The sequence below is a fragment of the Anthonomus grandis genome, chromosome 3 (assembly GCF_022605725.1).
Source record: "Anthonomus grandis grandis chromosome 3, icAntGran1.3, whole genome shotgun sequence".
Taxonomy (NCBI): Eukaryota; Metazoa; Arthropoda; class Insecta; order Coleoptera; family Curculionidae; genus Anthonomus; species Anthonomus grandis.
The window spans coordinates 30,311,368-30,332,559 of NC_065548.1; the positions used below are offsets into that span (position 1 = coordinate 30,311,368).

Genomic DNA, 21,192 nt, shown 5'->3' on the forward strand with positions numbered 1-21,192 from the left:
GAGAAAAAGAACAAAAAAGCTTTTCATCCCAACCAGTTAAAATAAGTGTTTTTTGTAAAAAATTCAGTTAATTATTATGTAGCCAAAGTTATATCCATTGATTTGATAAATATCGAGCCACAAAAGTCTGACAATTATACCCGCTTTTGAAGTATTGGCTGGTCTACCAGCTCTTTAGGTACGCAGAAGAGAAATCTTTGCTTAAATCTTACCTTATCCACTAAGTATATTTATTACTTAGAAAACAAAGACCTCTTTAAAGACTTTCTTTAAACACAAAACATATTCAAAATAGCCTTATTATAATTTCCTAAAATTAAGTAATTCCTTTGTATTTTCTTATTTGAACTAATGACATAATGGTCATCTGTTGCAACCATTTTGTTTACTTTTCCTCATTTATACCTATACCTATATGTTCATTTATATTCTTGATGGACAGGTTCCCTTAATCTTTATTCTAGAATTAAAGAGATTTGTAAAGCCATTGTCAAGAATATGATCTCAGATGAGTTTTCATAAGTGAGGGCGTTGCGTATACAAATATTATTAAAGAACTCACTTGCGTCAATCACTTAAGTGCTCAAATAAGCAATTTTGGTTATAACCGAGGTTAAAGTATGAACTTAAATCTTCTATGTCACAACAAATTATTATGAAAGTTGCGTCATATAGCATTTATATTTCTGCACTCGTATATTTGTCTATTCATGTAACTTGCTGATCTGTTTAATATCATATCAATTGTGTTATTAATACGAATTTCGCCAAGATACACAACCGGTCAAGTTCATTGAATTCTGCAGATTTTTCCATTATTAAAGATAGAGCGTTAGCCAGAATTCCTGCTCTAATATCAAAAGTGACAAATTCACTTTCTTATATAGACAGTGCCTGGCAAATAATAGTTATTAGCTCTTAAATATCTGTAGGATTTGAGACTAACACCTCAGAGTGAAATAGCTAAAGTAATGTCTGCAGCCATCCAATGAATTAGTCTCTTCTCAAGATTTACCAATTTTTTGAATAGCATTAAAGCACTGTCAATTATAGCATTGTCAACTATATAAAGCACTGTCAATTATATTTTTATACTAGTTAGATGTCCTAACTTTTAATTCGCTGATTTTTCAAGAAACCGCTTATTTTCTTTTTCCAAAAATTGAATTTTTTCCTTGCTTCTTAGAAGTTTCTTTATTTCTAGAATAAAAAAAATAAGGTTAAATTATTAAAAATAGTTGGTAACTTATTTTAAACTACTTTTTAGATTCTGCTTCTTTTATTCCATTTATTCGGTGAAGCAGCTTCTGTCAATTTCTTAATGGTATTCTACCTCTAATGTTTCAATCCTGTTTTGGAATTTCTTCATTGGCTCTAAAACAAAAAAAGATAATATCAACAGTCTATTTCTAATAAATTTAAACAAATACTAGAACTAAGTATAACAAAAGTTTATATTATCTTACCCAATTTAGTCAGCTTCACTGAAGTTTTTGCATGCCAAAATTTCTTTATCTTCTATTTCTAGTGCATTTCCAGTATTTACTATTTTTTTGCAGGAAGACTCTGGTAGATGTAAAACAGGAACTGCATCAGTCTTTAAATTGCGACTATTCTTTGGGTTGTATTGCAATAGCCTGTGTTTAAGAGGAATCTCAAAGCTGCTTGCCTCAAAATGTTTGGAGCATATTCGTGCTTTAAAGCAAAGATTATAAAAAAATTGGCTTAAATAATATAAAGCTAATTTAAAATTTGCTGATCAAATTGTAAAATATTACTTATTTTATTAAGTATAATGCCGATATTTAAGAGTTGTCACTTAATGGAATATATTCTTTACTATATAATTTTATTAAAATAAAGTTTTAAAAATTCATTCATATCAATAAATAATTTAACGCTTTTGCATTGACACGAAGAAATTGATAAAAATACTTAACCAGACAAAAAAACATTAAAAAAACCGTTTAAATTCATATACTTAATAAGTTTAATGAAAAAGAAATTATGGTTTTTGAACAAATACCTAAGTCAACCGAAAATAAACAAATCAAAAAAAATATCAACAGTAAAAAATAAACATTTTTCTATTCCTAATCCTATTATTCTTCAACTATTAAAAAAAATAACTGCTTGGACATTATCACAACAATCGATTTACCTATCCCAAAGTCTCACGATTAAACACCCGCCTCAGATCACCAGCAAACTGCGACTTCTGTACAAAAAAGTATAGGTTTGCGTGATTTTTGGCCCATCTCATTGTCTGTGACAGAAAATGATTGTATGCATAATTGGTTCTATGTATTGGGACAAAAAATTGTTGATTCAATCGCGAGTTAAATTCAGATATCGACAAACGGACTTTTAAAAAACATTTATTGATACAAAAGGGCCTTAAAACTAGGTGAACAGAAATATGAACAGCAACGGTATTAGCCGAGGCTTTGACACAATATTAATGCTAACGATATATTACAAGCGATTTTTTAAATATAAAAATAGTCCTAAGCTAAGCATTTTATAATGTAATATAAACAATTAATTGTGGTTTGAGGAAATGTCTCGCGTTTGACGGCGGGGTCCATGTAGGCCCACTTATTCCAGTAACTGAGGACGCAACACTGTAGAATGGCTCAAATCATAAAGTATTTTGCAATCTCTCATTAGCCTTTGGTCACTCAGAGACAGAATAACAAGTGGTACTTCAACTTGATGGCAATTCACTTGGTGATTTAATTCAATAGGTTTGTTTAATTTGGATGCTACATATCTTAAAAACTTGTGTTGAACTGTTTTGATTTTTGATTTAAAGATACTGTAGGATAGAGACCACACACAAGAACCGTACTCTAGATAAGATCTGACACTTTGAGTCCCTATCGCATCTTTTTATGAATCCAAGCATTTGTAAGGATTTAGAAACTATTGTCATAATATGTGATTCAAATAAAAGTTTTTGATCTAAATTAATTCCCAAGCCACTGCTCTAAACGAGAATCACTGCTCTTAATAAGAGCAGTGGCCCTAAATTCAAATTCAAATTCAAATTGAAAACGTTTATTTGCCAATATCAAAAATTACAAAACAGTTGTACTTATGATGGAAGTGAAGTTGGCAAATAGGAATGCATCTCGATTATAAAAACCGTTTCTCAAAAGTACCTCTGCAAGATGCACTTTTACACTTAAAAGTTAAAATCCTCAAGAAAAAGCAAGAAAAATAAAAAGAAAAGAAAAAAAACCTTACGCAAGAATATTTTTTCGATATATTTGGATAGTGAGAGCTTGGAAAAAAATTTAAAAAATACAATTTATTTATATTTATGTACACAGGGCAGGGGTAGGCAGCGACTGAATCAGGGAAGCGCAGGAGAGGAAACACATCCACTATATATGAATATAAATAATATGATACAGGTATATCTTGTTAAATGCGAAACGAAAATGTAAGTGTAGACTTGACCCAGTACAGCTACATGAATATCACACAAGCGAATGAAAAGAGACTGGAAAAAATCCAATTGACATTCATCTCAATACATACTTAATTATTAGGCATCATACTGTGACTGCATAAGCATATTTCTTATGTATTTCTTATACTTAAATGAGATCCCTGTGGTACTCCAGAAAGAACTTGAATCTCACGTGAGACAAAATCCCTGATACGTACCATTTGAATGCGGCCCGTTAAGGATGTTCTCAGCCATCTCAGGAGCTCTCAGGAGCTCAAAACTGCATGCACCCTACAAGCTCCCTCCAAAGCCTTCCCCAGGAAATCCATAAGCACTAGTAAGTTGGATTCAGTTGATCTACCGTTATAAAAACCAAACTGCTCGTCCACCAGTTGCTTTTCGAGTCAGACATTGAGATAGTCACACACAAAACTTTCAAATATCTTTGGTACAGCACTAATGATACTAACAAGTCTATAATTATTCACCAATGAAAAGAGGCCATGCCTAAATTCTTTCTGCAGGTAGACCATTGTAAATACAGGCAGAAGTAAATATTAAAGCACTTTTCAGTATTATGCTGAAGGATTGCCGGTTTGCTTTTATAGCGAATATTTACATTATGTGTATCTCCCCTTTGAATAAGGAATTCTGAGAGATATTCTAATTCATGAAAATTAAGCAATTTATGTACAGTGCAGCTTATACCCAAAAATCTTCTTTGTGCTATATTAAGACTATAGATCTGCTTCACATGAACTCTCCGAGACAAATTTCTAGTAAATCTTACACAAGAATTTTGAATTTTCTGGATTTTATATTTTATAACAATCAAATTTTCTAACTAAAATAAATAGATAAAAACAGAAACCTTTTTAGACCTAATCGAATCTATCAAAAGAGTATTTATGTGCACTGAAGAGTATAGCCATAGCAATAAACTAACCTTATGTGTTATTTGTTTGTGTATTAACGTATTATTACACAAACAAATCGCAGATCGAAAATGCATCGAAAATGCGAAGTTACATGATCAATGCAAAACCTTGGGCTCCAAATCCTTTGGAATCGGTAGAAACCGTAATAAAATTGTAATGGGAACAAACAATAACATGTCTGAGCTCTCATAGCAGCCGAAAAAGCGTTCTGGTTTTTTGTGGGCTATTTAAAGCCAGATACAACAGCAGATAGAATCCCACTTAAAAAGCATATCTGTAAATGTGTTGATTTGCGAGAAGCTTTAGAAAAAAAATAAGGACTATTCTGCAAGCTTCAAAATTGTCGTAAAACCTGGAACAACAAACCTGGCCTTAGATTCAAATAATTCGCCAGTAAATGTAAATTTAAAACCATTTCGGTTCTCTTCGACAAAAACCACAGATTTCAACACTACAAACCAAAGAACCGAATTTTCGGAGGCAGGAGTGGACCAGTCGTCGATATTAAACCACCTTGATCAATTATCTTGTACAATCTACAACCTATTGGCAACATTCTAAATAATCTTCAGAAAGTTTAAAATGAAAATGAGCATTGTAAAGCAGTCTGTGTCACAGAGCATTGGCAAACTGAGGAAGAACTACGTTTAAGTGTTTTGACGCTAGCCGCATGTTGCTGTAGAAATGTGTCCTCTCTCACACATGGTGGATCAGCCATTTTTGTGAAAAATCAGTTAAAATGGGCTTCAAGACCAGATTCATGTCAGCTGTCAAGGAAAAATGTGTGAAAATTGAACTTTTCTTGGGAGGAAAAAAGAATTTAATCTTAAGCATCAGGTACTCTCTAACCTGACAGACTTAAAGAGAAAGGATGCTGTTTTTCTGAAAAAAATTGAAAAAGTTTTAAATATTGTGAAGTCTTATGAAGAATGTAATATTTATTTGTAAGGTGATTTTAATGTTGATCTATTAACAAATATTTTAACAGAAATTATTTTGATTTTTAAATACAAAAAAATATGTTTATTAAAAGAAAATAGAGAATTTTTTAAATTGCGTCTTCTCCATCAGGATTGTCAAAAGCTGTTCCAGATTAAAGAGAATAACATTGATAAGCAAAATAGCAGCTTTTTAATAAATATTTTTAATAATATATTGGAACAGAGTTTTCCTAACAAAACAGTACAGGCAAAACAAAATTTGAGTATAACAAACTTTTAGCAGCTATAAGAAAAAAAAATTACAAATATAGAATTTTAGAAAGTAAGTAAAATTCCAAGACTGTTTGAAGAATCATAAACGAGCTACAAGTGCAAAACAAAAAATAAAAAGGAGATGGTAAGCGAATTGCAGAAAACTTTAATCAACATTTACAATCTTTTGTAATGCAACTAAGACAAGACCTGCCCATTTTACAATTCTTAAATCAAATTTAACTCAATAATAATAGTTTTTGTAGTCCACCACTTGCAATAAATAAAGTAATAAAAATAATTCAGGGCATGAAAAACAAACATAGTTCTGGTTTTGAGGAGGTTTAAAATAATTCTATAAAATGTGCATGTCAATTGCCAGTCAATTGCCATTGCCACTGGCTTAATGAATATTATAAATAATTCATTTAAATATGGTGTTTTTCCAGATAAACTAAAAATCTCAAAAGTAATCGCATTATATAAAAAAGGAGATCCAACTCTTCTGGAGAATTAGACTAATAAGTCTGATTTCTTCTTTCTCAAAAGTCTTTGTATTGGCTTTATGTTCCAGATTGTTATTGATTTCTTTGACAGACAGAAACCAATAAACGAAACTGAACGTGACTACAGAATGTGGAACCTGCTGTCTATGATTCTTTGAAGAGGATTGTCTTAGCGTTGGAAGGAAGGAGCATTTCGATAAAACTCTTGTTGGACTTTTCCAAGGCTTTTGATAGTATAAACCATTCAATACCTTTGCAAAAACTGGAGATGTATGGTGCTAGAGGGACCGCAGTAGACTGGATCAAATCATATTTTTCACATAGAAAGCAGGTTATTGTTGTTGTGGAGAAGAATAACACACTCTCAAGAAGAGCAAGTTACCAGAGGCATTGCAGAAGGGAGTGTCTTAGGCTCTATACTCTGTGAAGATTTACATTAAAATTATTAGGCATGCTCATTCAAGTATAATGTCCCTCCACACAGATTGACATCTTTTGAGAAATTACCAACAAATATTTGAATTTATTTCAATAAGTTACCACCAAAATTAAAAAAAGAAAAAACATTTAATTTTTTAAGAAATCTCTATTTAACATATTACTTAACATTAAATCTTATAGAATTAAGGAATTCATGAATTGTAATATTGTCTAAATTTATAATTTGATTGCAATTTTCATTTTAAATTGTTTTTCCATTATTTGACTGTTGAAAAATTTGCTTGTTTTGACCTTTGTATACTTAACAATAATTTTTTAATGTGTTTCTTACTTATTACTGTTTCAATATAGAAATTTTTTTTTACTTAGGTTACATTAATTAGAAAATTCAATTATTTACTAAATTAAATTGTACTTTGACTTTTGACTTACAATTCATTTAACTCTGCAAATTGTTACAAATCCTGTTGTAGAGGGCAACTCCTAAGACAACACCAAAGACATTAGGCAACACCCGGCCAATAGCCAATAGGCAATAGCCAGCCACTGAAGAGGCATGGACCAAGGGCAAGAGATGCAAGGCCAAAGGCAGAAAAGCTGAAGCCATTCATCCTAATCGCAGCTCCTGCCATTATCAGGAAACCACCCACCCATGAGACGTCAGGCCAACTGGGATGGGGATTCCCAGCACAGGCAAAATCTAACAACCTTAACAAACATCTAACAACCTTAAAAAATGTTAGATGATAATTTTCTAGACCTATATAGCGGGTGGTGCGTCGCCGAGCGAAACATAGGAAATCCCATGTAAATTTTAAGAGGGTCAATTATTGGCTTCCCTGTACATTTTATAGAAAAAATGTAAGATAACTTTTTGAAGAGACCAATCTGGCAAACCCTTGTGCAAAGTTTCAAAAAATTTTAATAAGCGAATCTTGAATTATTCAATTAAATGTAATTGCAAAATTACCAAATTTTCGGTTCAGGTAAAACCAAACACCAGCAAACAATTTGTTATAAGGCTTTGTGAAAGCTGAATACAAGAAATGTTTTTTTTTCGTTTTATCAATCTTACAACCATATATTCAAAGTAAGACATGTTAACATTACTTTTTTATCTAAACTTTTATTTAATATAACGATGAAGTTAAACCAATGACAAATATTAATTATCGATTATTAAAAAAATAATTTTATCATACTTAGAATTTAATTAAACCAATAGCAGTATCTGAAATATTTTCAATTTATTTTCCCATCAAACCTATTTGGTCCATTTCAACCATTAAACCTATTGTTAGTAAATTCGAGTCCAAAGAGATTGCAATAAATAATTGTAAATGTTTAACTCAGAAGATCGAAAATAGATCCGAAAAAAGAGAGAACAGAACACTTAATATTTTACTAAGTGTGGAAAAATAAAATAAAATACAATAACTTTTTTAAAAATAATAGAGAATTACATAAAAACATCAATTAAACAAATGTTCAAACATCCCCCCATTAACAGCTAAACAATATCGAATATATAGAAATTTTATTACATTCCAACGAAATAGCGTTTTGTAACTGGTTTAGATTCTCAAATTTTACAATTTTATAAATGACACTTTTTAAATGACCCCACAAAAAGAAGTCATTCAGTGAAAGATCAGGTGACCTGGCTGGCCAAAGTATCCGGTACCGGGGACTAATAATATTGCCGTTAAAAGCATTTTCCAAGCACTCTCTAACCATACAGGCATTATGGGCCGGGCAACCATCCATTTGGTACCAGATCATTTGATCTTCCTGATCAACTTCTTCCAAGGCGGGTTCAATTTGATTTTGAAATAAGTCCAAATAGGTTTCAGCTGTTAGGTTATAGTCCATAAAAAAGGGTCCAATGGTATGGTGTCCGTTGCTCTTTCCATCATTTCAAAACAAAATGCCATTCTTCGCTCTTCATCTCCTTCCTGCAGCTCTTGATGTTTTTTGAATTTATACAAATAATATTTGTGTTTTTTTAAAGTGCACAATACCGTTGTATGATGTTTAATTGCCTCTTGCCCAAGAACCCTCGTACTAACCATCTTGTTTTCCTCCACACTCAGTAGAATATTAAGATCTCTGTTCTCTCTTTCTTCGGCTCTATTTTCGATATCCTGAGTTGAACATTTACAATTATTTATTACTGTACCTTTGGACTCAAACTTATTGACAATACATTTAATAGTTGAAATGGACAGAATGGGCTTGGTGGGGAAATAAACTGAAAACATTTCAGAAACTGCTCTAAAATTGTTTCCCGCATGCCACTTAATTATGGCTATTTTTTCTTTGATTAAATAATTCATCCTTTTTTTTTAAATATCGACTGCCACTGATTTATTGACACTTTTCCTCATGTCAGTGACAATATTCGGTATACCCAATATTCTTTTTACTGGTGCCCCTTTGGTTTTACCTGAACTGAAAATTTGCTAACTTTGCAATTACATACATTTAATTGAATAATTCAAGATTTGCATATTAAAATTTTTTGAAACTTTGCACAAAGGTTTGCCAGATTGGTCTCTTCAAAAAGTTATGTTATTTTTTCTATAAAATTTCTATCATTTTTTCTATACAATGTACAGGGAAGCCAATAATTGACCCCCTTAAAATTTACATGGGTTTTCCTATGTCCCTCTCAGCGACGCACCACCAGGTATATGGCAGGCCAATAGTGTAATAAACAACAGAAATTTATTGTTGAAAAAAGTGTTTTAGGACAATTTTCAAAATACAACTATTAGAAACATGTACATAAGCTATTATTACAAAAAATATATTGACACTTTATATGCTATATCTTTATATGACTTGATTTATTAACTATAATACTATTTATTAAAAATAACTTTTTATTGAGCAGTTGCAGCATGATCATAAGATGATAACCCTAGACATAAAAACTTTCTTATTCCTGAAAGACCACATACACAAATAGGAACTGTATTCATATGGTCATTAACATATTATTATGGAAGGAGGCAGCTGAACTTTTAAAATGAAAATACCAAAAAGATGAAAGTATGTTTAAAAAAGTCTCATCAATATTTTATTTTGTGGTTTATTTGTCATCCTCCAGCGACTCCTTTGATGATATAAAAAGCAGCAAAATAGATTATCATTAGGGGCAACTATACCTAATCCTGTATAAATTTAAATTAAACTTGGCACTTCAAACATGTATTTCCTATTTGAAATATATAATTATTGCTTACCGTTTTTTAAATTAATTTTATCTTTTCTTTGACAAGCATATATCCACTGCTGTTGTAAATTTTCTTCATTGGAAAACTATGATACCTTATATCAGTACCTTTAGTTGTTATGTTTGTATTTTTGCAAGTTAAAATAGCACAACCCGGCATTATAACCTGTCTCAGTTATATGAAACTTTTATGAAAAAAACTTTTATTAAAGAACAAGAAAATAAGAAATAAACCAATCCAATCCTCCTCATAAACAAATAAAAATGAAATGAGTCAATGAGAAATTATCATAAATGACAACAAATATAACCTAACCTAGAAATATCTTGTCTTGTCTTGTCTTGTTGACTTGATGGCTCTGCTGCAAGGCAATTGCCAGCCCGATTTGTGTGAGATCCTACTTTATCTGGCTCTGGACCATGTAGGAGTCTCAGGATACTTTGCTGCACTGTAACTCTTTGATAAGGAAATACAACTTATGATTGGGCCTCTAGGCGTATTCTGTTTCTATCTAAGGCTGTAAAACAGGAGGAATATTAGTGATACAACAGAGGGAATATATGACCACACCAATGCACTAAAACAAGCAATTAAGGCAGGATTATAGGACAATTCAAGGTTATTGGAAAGTTGAGCTTTAGATTTTAATCTGGTTAATGTTTATGAGTCGCATGATTATCTCTATTGTTTCATCGTCCGGAGCAGATAAGATGTCAGTCATAGATAATGGTGATACTCCTTTCTTTAATACAAAGATCTTATATAGGTCAAAATTAATAACGCGATTAATTGGGCACTCAAAGAAAATATGGTCCAAGTCGTCCCATAAACCACAATCACACAAAGGGTTATCTTTTATGTTAATTCGATAAAGGTGGGAGTTAGTCAAGCAATGTCCTGTACGCATTCTAATAATTGTTGTGATATGTCTTCTGTCTTTATAGTTCAAGTTAGCAAACCATTTTTTGTTGGTAAATGTGGGTTGTACCCTAGCATATCTGCGATGATGGTTTAACACTAAAATTTTCCACTTGTCCCTAAATGTATTTATTATTTCCTGCTTTAGAATGTTGAATATATCCTGAATATCATAGAGCATTCTTCTAGGGATGTTTAAATCAGTTCCCACTTTGGCCAGAATATCTGCCTCATCATTGCCTGGTATATCTGAATGACCTGGGATCCAAGACAGTCTAATATCATAGCCATTGTTGTTAGTCATGGCAATTAATCTTTTAGTTTTAAGAACCCAATATTCAGAGTTTGCTGTAAAAAAAGAGCCACTGAGCTTTGTAATTGCACCTTTTGAGTCTGAAAATATTATTGCTCTCTTGATTTGTTGCTTGATAGCGGTTTCTACAGCATCATGAATAGCAATAATTTCGGCCTTATAAATATTAAGGTTATCCGGCAAACGTGACGAGAATCTATAGTTCAAGGATGGGATAGATATGCCAAATCCCACCCTGTTGCCCTTTTTTGAAGCATCAGAATAAATAAATGTATAGCGGATTTTTAAGTTGTTGGTTTCGTCTATAAATTTATTTCCTGTCATGACATCTCCCTTTTTTAAGTTACATTTTATAATTTTTAGAGACCCACTTAGAATGTTTAAGGGGATTTCGTAACATGGAAATTTTTCTCCTCTATAGAGTAAGGTTATGTATGGTCTGTAGCTTTGAAATGCAGTCACTAGATATGGAGTTTTATTGTTATTCCAAAACTCAGGTCTATGTATTATTTTAGATCTAATATTATTTATGATTTGAATAATAGGGTGATTTGTAATTAATAAAAATTTCGAAATTAGTTTGAAAGCCAGTAGTTTTCTCCTGTATTCTAGGTCTATCATAGATGCTTCCGCTAACAATGCCACTCTGGGCGTAGAGCGCATACATCCCATACATATGCGTAAGCCCTCGTAAAACACCACGTCCAATCCATTCAGAGCCGTTCCTGCACATGGTTTAAAAAATATCGAACCGAAATCTAGATGAGATTGTACCAAAGCAAAAAAGGCAGTCAAGAGGGTGTTTGGGTCTGCACCCCACCATACTCTACACAATGCTCTTAGGACGTTCAGTGACTTTTTTGCTTTATTTTTAATTTTTAAGATGTGAGGTGGCCACTTTAGATTCTCTTGCAATACTATTCCCAAATATTTGACGTTTTGTTTAAAGGGGATAACTGAATTATTAATTTGTATGGGAGGTGGGGTGACACTTTTTCTCCCTCTAGTGAACCACATTGCTTCACACTTATTAATCGATAAAGATAGGTTGTTTTCCCGGAGATATAAATCTATGCGTTCCAGGGCAATGTTAATTTTATTAATCATTGTAGCTACGTTTTTGCCCTTGATTATTACTGTCAAGTCATCGGCATATCCTATTACAAATGCATCCCCCAGGTTTAAGTCAAAAATGTTTTTTATATAAATATTAAATAGGATGGTACTCAAAGGGGAGCCTTGTGGAAGACCCATAGTTGTCAGCACTGGACCCAAGAATGACCCATTATTGCTCCTACAATACAGAAGTCGGTGTGTAAAAAGTTTGTAGATTACATTACACATATGACTGGGCACTTCCATGTTTTGTAGAGTATTATACATTTTATGGATGTTTACATTATCATATGCTGCTTTTATGTCTAAAAAGACTGCTATAACTGATTCAGAGGAAAGAAATGCATCATTAATATAAGATGTGATAAATGCAATATTGTCATATATGCCCTTTCCCTTACGGAAACCTGTCTGTCTATTTGAAAATTTCAGATCATGTTCCAGTTGCCAATCCAGACGATTCTTGAGCATAATTTCTAAAACTTTAGCACCACATGATGACAATACAATTGGTCTATAATTGTCAGGGTCCATTGGGTTTTTATTTGGTTTCAAAATACTAACAACATTGAATTTTTTCCAGGATATCGGTATTTCCCCTCCCATTAGGATTTTATTGTAGATATTTAAGAGAATTTGTTTAGCTTTAAAGGGCAGAAATTTGAACATTTGATAGGATACATCATCCATACCTGGTGCAGATGATTTCTTTTTATTTAAGGCCAGGTTTAACTCATTTAAGGAAAAAAGCAAGAAATTGTCATCTCCATTGGCCGGAACCAGATTGAAACTGGGGTCTATATTTATAACTGACATATTGTCTAAAATGGATTGCTTAAAATTATCTGAAATTACGTGATTAAATCTACTTATTTTAGAGTTGTTATTAAATTTTTTAATTTTGTTCCAAACATATGTGATACTCGAATTCCTATTTAAAGTGCCACAAAAAAGTTTGAATTTTTCTTTTTTTTTATGTTTTAGTTTTTTCCTAGTTATTGCAATTGTCTTTTTAGCCATGATAGGCTTCCCAATTTGCCCTTTTGAAGTTTCTGATATTATAAGGACTAGCAATATTATTATGTAAGTTAACATCACCGTTATCGTTAAGAATAACGCATATGGGAAAATGATCACTGTTACCACAGTCTTTAATAACATTCCATGTCGCTTGTGTAGCTAATTTTCCGCTTACCAAAGTTAAATCTACTGCACTTGGTGTTGCAAGGGCTAGTTGGAACAAAGTTGGTGAGCCATCATTCAAAATCACAAGTCCATTATCTTGAATAAAATCACTGATAATTCTACCACCTTTATTAGGTGTAGCTTTATCCCATAAGGGATGATGGGAGTTAAAATCCCCCATGATTATTATATTTTTAGCATTATAAGAAATCAATTTACTTAAAACTTCAATAGATATATTGTTATGTGAATTACAATAGAAGTTGACCACTTGTAAATTACCTATCTCTACTATTATATATTGTGTGTTGTCTGATGAAAAAGTTTCGATTTCCTTAAAAATAAGTTTTTTTTTAATACAGGTGACCACTCCCCCATAACCGTCATGTCTGTCCTGCCTGATTGTAACATATGTATTTAGATTGAAGGTGTCGTTAGTTTTTAGCCATGATTCATTTATTAAAACAATATCGGGACTTTCTTTATGCACAAGGCTAATTAAATTGTCCCTATTGGAATTTAAACTTCTCAGATTCCAGCAGATAATTTTTAGTTTATTTCTATTTAACATAAGGGTGTGAAGCAAGGTAGACTTTTAGGTTGAATCGGATTGAAAACTGGGATCAATATCCATGTCAAGGTTTTGGTTGTACAATATACTTTGGATTAATCTTTTATTATGTTCTGAGGTGTTTAAGATTGCATTAATAATATGCCTGACATCATCAGGGTAAGGAGGTTCTTGTAAATTATAAGTGTGAACTGCACTAGTACTAGGCAATGATGTATTTAAATTATTTTCTGAAATTTGTGAAAAAATGGGTGCTCTAGTTTCTTTTTGAGGTCTTGAATTGGGAAACATTAAATGTTCATTATGTGCTTTTTTGTCATAACCCTTATGGATTATGCGTTTTTTCCTATTGTTTTCAGTGACAACTTGTTGAAAAGATCTTTTTATAGGTGTTGTTTTTGCATGTTGTGTGCGTCTCTGTGATGGTTGGATTGTATTTTCTGAAGGGTCTTGTCTGTTTATATTTTGTAAGCTTGGGAATTCTGTAGGACGATATACAAATTCATCTCTTGAGATGTAGTTTTTTTTAATGATTTCGCTAGCATCATAAAAGGTAATATTTTCGAAAGCCATTAGTTCCTTAATATTTTTCTGTCTGGTGTACTCTGGGCAGCTTTTGTCTGTTGACTTGTGTGGGTTTTTGCAATAGAAGCATTTAATTTCACAACAGGAGTGCTCCTCTTCATTGTTATTTTTTTCCTCTGCACATGTAAAACACCTCTCTTTGCCTTTACAATTTGTACGAGTATGTCCATAGCGCAAACATCTAAAACACTGTGTTACTGGAGATATATATATGGATACTGGTCTTTCGAGCCTATATAAATTTATAGATTTAGGAAGACAAACACCCTTAAAAGTAAAGAGGACTGACCCAGTAGGTTCATATATGGTTTCTTTATCTTTAACAATTCTACGATTCAATCTCCTAACTTCAAGAATTTCGACTGCACTATTTGTTTTGCAGCACTCTAAGAGTTCTCCTTCCCCTATTTCTAAATCTATCTGCCTGACTAACCCTTTGCATGTCACAAAATTAAAAGGAATGAAAATTTTATACCCTTTATTGAGTAAAGTTTTATTTTTTACAAAGTTATTTGCTGCTTGATAATTAATGAATTCTAGGGAAATTCTATTTAGGCCTTTGTTTTTAATTTTTTTTACATCATTAAGGTTCAGGTTAAAGATATCTCTAGCAATTTTTATGTTATTAAACTTGCCTATACTGAAGCCCACTTTTTCAGTGGATTCCAGATAAACTAAAAATGGACCATTATCACTTTGAGAATAAAGAATTGGTTCTTTTTCAAGTTTGGTATTTGTGGAATCTTGAAGAATACCAGCATTACCTACAACACATTCCTCTGAACTTTTTACCTTAGGCAGGGGGGGCCGCCCCCCCCCCTGTATCGCTCATATTACTTTAACTGAAAGCAAGAATTTAAGACAAGCATGCACAAAATGAAAAAATTCTAGCCAAAAAGCAGATGATGTAAGCCAAAACAATGAAAAGCCAATACAACGTATAATAAGCTCAACTTACCGTTAAACAACGTACACACAAACAATAAGAGATTAGAGGGAAAGAGTTAAAAACATTGCCTCCAAAAATCAATGTAACCTCTAACGCGAACGAAGCCCGAATGTAACCTAGAAATATGTTTGTGGAGCTAGGGACCGATGGGTTGCCAGCGACGGATCGAGAACGCAGCATATGTCATTTGCCAGCAACTTATTTATAGTCCGCGCCCGCTGTTACTTAATTGAGATAATGCCCGTATCTCCTAAAAAGATTTATTAAAATTTAATTCCTTTGTGTTATTTATTTAACGTCTGTATTTAAAATTAAAAAAATAAAAGACATTTTGTAACAACTTTCTATATTAATTAGGTATCCAAATAAATTTTTTTTTTTTTAAATTTTAAATAATTTGAGTTATAAACCATCATTCATCGGTGTTTGAGTTGCGCCCATTTGCTGACATTAGAGTCGAAATCCACGTTATCCAAAATATCCTTTTCAGCCTTATGACAAGGGAGAAGCTGGTCAAGCTTTTCATCCCGCATAGTCGATCTGAAAGCATTCCTAATATGTTTTAAAACAATAAAACTTATTTCATATGCAATACAAAACATTGCTGTACTGTTGATTTACGTTGAACATACATCTCCATAGGTTTGGCCATTGTATCAATATGTTTCTCGTTGCAAATATCCAGAAAAAAAATTTCAAATGCAGTTAGAAAAATTCTAACTTTTTATTTAAAGGAAATATTAAAATATTTGTAATGGCTGAAACTGTTTTGGTAACTACTTTCACATTGTCATCTAAAAACTCAATTAAGACAAAGAACGGCAAGGAATTATTTTCTGTAGAAACAATTAAAATTGGCGGCAGAATCAGTTGTCTAGCTTTTTTGGCTCTACGTGTTTTCTGTGGTGTTTTATAAATCCTTGATCTTTGCCAATATCCATTTTTTCAGCTAGGACTTTAATACTTATTAAGTTGATTTGATATATAGATATTTGCAAAGACCACAGGACAAAATTTTGGCTTAAACTTTAAAACGGCTTCAGCATCTATCTGCATACTTCTTTCTTAATAGTAAAACGGTTTCATTTGAAAATAAAATCCATTTTTCTTTGGCTGCTTAAAAATGTTTAAAACTGTTTTATGACATACACCGTAATCCCGAGCTACTTATCTCGTTGGAATAATAGATTCTTCATTAAGGTTAGACCTTTTCTCTATATATTTGACAAAATTACGCGATATGTACCTAGGGACTTTAAGCGGTGTTGTACCTAGACGCAGTTTTGTGCCTTTAGGTATATCCCATTAAGTTAATAGTAATAATAATAGTAGAGATGTGTTCATTGTTACACTACATCCCCACTCAATCAACATTTTCTAGCTCCATAAAACTAAAAGAAATATTTTGTAGCGTTTTATTTTTGTATTCCTTATGTTCACTAACGCTCCATTGACATTGCATTAATTTCTGTAATTACATTAATAATTTCAGTCAACTTCTTATATTCATATTTCTTTAAATTCACACTGTCAATGACATATTTCTACTGTAACGCATCACTCACCTGGTTTAATTATCCATGCTTTCTGTTGACGGTCCGTCACTTCTCTGATTGGTCATAATTAATATTTTCTCTGATTGGCTGATATTGACAGCTCAGGCGACAGGTGGGGTCGTTATTGATTGAGTCGGTACTGCGTCCATTTTTCGAGGACTTGTTCCCGTGTTGCAGGTAGGAGCACACGTAAAAGGCCAGTTTTTTTTATTTTCGAAGTTTGTGAAGCAGGAAGGGGCCAATATGGTTTATAATTTATAGTCCTTAATCTTGTTCCTTTAGGGAACCGTTTATTTCATAATTCTGGTGCAGGATGATCAAGATTTTGATGGATAGATAATGAAACTTAGCAAGGGTTTTACTTCTCCGTTTTTTTCTTTATTATTCTTCAATTGTTGATGGCTGCAGGCTTTTGATTTCCCCGGGAAATTGCTGAAAGCGGTGGAGCTGGAGCCAAAGTTAGAGCTAGTATTAGAGATTCCCAGTCCGGATAGCTGAGCTACAAATGGCATACATTCACAGCCTCGGTTTTGAAGGCTAGCCGTTCATTTCTTGGAGGAACATACAGGCCAGTTTATTCCATTTATTTAAATATTACTAACCATAGTTTTGTCTCATTTAAATTTTTATTAATATACCTTTTATTTCAATTTAACGTTACAAATGTTTAATCAATGTCATAATTTAATACGTGAATTTCTTATCTATAATATTAGTTATTTTTTGTTCAGTATTTTTCAGTACCCTTTTTGGTAGTTAAGTAGATATAACACGGTTATGGCTGGTATGCCTTAGGTAAAAAGGTTCATGAACTTTCCCCTGCGTAATACAAATATATCCTAAAAACTTTAATAATTGCAATTTATCTTTCAAGTGCTGAAATCTACCTAATAGCGAAATCATAATTTAAATGTTACTTTTGTCAAACTTATTTTAATCATATCAACATTATTCATATTTTAATTCATAGCAAGTTATTAACATTTATCAGATAAGAACATGAGGTGTGTACATATCATTGATGTAAATATAATTTCGTTGTATTGTTGAGATTTTTTTTGCCTCTTTAAATCTATCTTATCCAGGGTCATTTAATTGTTAATTGAAACCTATATACCAAGTCTTTTTCTTAGTTTTCTTTCATTTATAAAAAAAAAACTAAGTGGCCTTCTTATTTAATAGTTATAATCAAGTTTAGATTCTTTAATAACCAGTCATAAGTGAACCTTCGAACAATCCCAAGCCTCCAATAATTCTGAACACTGTAAAGTTAACGCGACAATTTAACAAAGCATATTGTTCGGGACAGTATTATTTTCCCCTAATTTCATAATTAGCTTAAGTGTAGTGGCAACAGGACTCATCTATTTATAATTACGCGCTGTTATTTTTCCGCCCCCCGGACAACAGGGTTGCCAGTCTATTACAATTGTAATAGATCTATTACTTTTTCAAAACTTTTATTACCTTGTTACCATTTGCTAAAATCTATTACCTTTTAAAAAGAAAATAAAAGCGCTCTACCAACATAATGAATTGAGTTCATATTTCGACTCCTGATTATTTGAAATTCGCACGCGAGCCAAAGATCGTGGCGACGCGCCGCCACGCTTTGCGTTACTACCGACTCATAAAATATACTAATAAAATAAAAAAGCAACTTTAGGACCAAAGTAAATATTAGTTTGACTGATTTAATATTTAGTGCTAATCAACAAATATATTTCTAAAACGAATTCTATGATTAAAGCTAAGTTTATTAGTTTCCTTGATTGAGTGATAGATTAGTTAGTAGGAGTTGTTTGTTAGTAGGAGTTGTTTGTTAGTTCTTAGAAACACTTTAAAAAAATTTGAATCCTTATTAGTGTTAGTTATTTAATATGGTTATAAACCAAAAATCAATATTTTGTCACAGCATAAAGAAACCAGCAGTCTCACTCCGCTCGAAAATGTAAGCGAACTAATAGCATCCTTAGCCATGCCGCAGCCATGTTCTCCGGATGCCGAGCTCACTGTTTATCGAACTGTGTTCATAGGTGTATCGCCTAGTTCAGCGCCGTACTTAGTGACTATTTTAATAGCATTTTTACAAAGCGTAGCGTTTTTTATAAAAACTTTTGTATTAAAAGAGAGGTATGTCAAAAATTAAAAAAATTAATAAATTAATGAAGCAAAATAATTTACTTTGCCAAAGTTTTTAATAGCTGCAAATTTGGCTGTATGGCTTAAATAACATAATTAAGCATCAATTAAAGTTGCAGCAATGTAATTTTTTTTTTTTTTGGATTTTTAAGGACATTATTTATATTTCTGCCATTTTAACAGTGTTGCCATATTTAAAAGAGTTGCAAAATTGTATACTTTTACTTTAGTTGGTACTTAATAATATAACAAAAATTCGCAGATGTTAAAATTGTTTTGAATTGTTGCCTATTTGTCTTTATTTATTGGCCTAAGAGTTTCTATTTGTTTTGATATATTACTTTATTTGTATAATTAGTTATCCTTAAACTACTATGTAGTCAGATGTTAATCTAAAAGCGTTACTATACAGGGTGTTAATTAAGTATGTACCATAAATTATTTAACAGGCGATTGTTTGAGTAATTTTAAGACAAAAAGTTCATATGAACATAGGTCCGCAAGTTCTATGGCGGTGTTATTTATAACATTAAGGAGCTAATTTACCCCTAACATGATTAAATTTATTAGGTCCAGTGTAATCTCGAACGGGACCTGAAGAAATATTTGTGGCAAAAAAATTGGGGCACCTCAATTTTGTGCCATTTTTAATATGTTATTTGATTTACTCAAATACAAATACAACTTTTTCGTATCTCGCTTATTTTTCGAGAAAAAAAAAGTCCACTTAATTGCATATCCCTGGATCACACAAGGAATTTGGGGAAAAGTTTCATTTGGAATTTATTATTATTAACTAAGCAAGATACGAAAAAAATTCAAGAGACAGAAAAGTTTTATTTGTATAATCCACAGAACATAATAAAAATTGCACAAAAGTCAGTGGCATATATTTTAGTTGTTGTTAAATTTTAACACCCTGTATATTGAGAACGAAGAATTTCTGGACATATGTTTATATGAACTTTTTGTTTTAAAATTACTCAAAGAATGGTCTCTTAAATTTATGGTACATACCTAATTAACTTCCTGCACGTATTATTCTATATCGTCGTTGTTAGATGTAGAAATGCGATGTTTATTTTTGTTTAAATATTTTGTTAATGTATGAACTTTATTTATATTAAAAAATCAATATTTGTACTATGTAGGTATCTTTATTTTACAAGATAATAACATCTAAAAAATGTTTAAGTCCGGCTCTAGCCAAGGCAAAAGCCGCGTGGACCGTAGCGAGTGTCAGCGGCATCCCTACTATAAGCAAAAATGCCTCGCCTGCGTTAGTACACATGCACCGAACTCGCTTATTCAAGCCAATGTATTTTTATTGAAGTGCGACTGCTGGTTTCTTTATGCTGTGATTTTGTTTAAGTTTTTTTTTGTTGTTAATACATTTTTTGTTTTTCATAACTTGTTTTGTTGTAGTTTTTGTTAAGTTTTTTTTTTTTAAAGATTAACATAATATGTATGTGAATTACCAACGAGCCTTATTTAATCTTGTTTTTTTGTACTGGGTGTAAAAATGGCTTACTATTTACTAATACTACTAATTTTTTTTTTAAATTTTAACTTATAAAAGAAAAGAAAACCATTAAATTCGGCCGCTTTCATATTTGGTCGACACCTGCACTTCTAAAAAGCTGATTTTATTTCTATCTTTGTCTAATCATGCGAGACATAAAATATTTTTATCTAATAAAATCTTTTATATATATTACTTTTACAATATTTTAATTCAGTATCTAGTTGGTAACTTTTTGAGACGTTAGAAGAATTTGAAAATGTAGATAACCTCGGATTAAACAAACACCAAGCCATGAAGTAGGGATAAAGAAACATATTACACTACTCCTCAAACCAAACAATTTGATATATGAGATACTTAACTGCAAAAACTGAATGGTAGTACACTTCATAATAGGCGTCTTTTTCTTCGCGCATGATGGTTTAATGTTTCCGTTTCATATCGGCATCCGTTAAACAGTCAAAATTTATTTACTTTTTAAACTAAATATAGATTCGAGCCCAGAATATGCCTAACCCAACAATCACAACTTTTTTGAAAATTTATTACCTTTTTTTC

At 31.8% G+C, this 21,192-nt stretch overlaps 1 long non-coding RNA gene across 1 annotated transcript; it reads right to left on the reverse strand.

Moving 5' to 3' along the window:
• Positions 1 to 1,063: 1,063 nt before the first annotated feature.
• Positions 1,064 to 10,407, reverse strand: LOC126734013 (uncharacterized). The gene is made up of 4 exons (XR_007659922.1): positions 9,784 to 10,407; positions 1,467 to 1,695; positions 1,261 to 1,374; positions 1,064 to 1,200 (listed from the first exon to the last, which is right to left on the reverse strand). It is a non-coding gene; the product is annotated as an uncharacterized LOC126734013 (long non-coding RNA).
• Between the last annotated feature and the right edge of the window lie 10,785 nt (positions 10,408 to 21,192).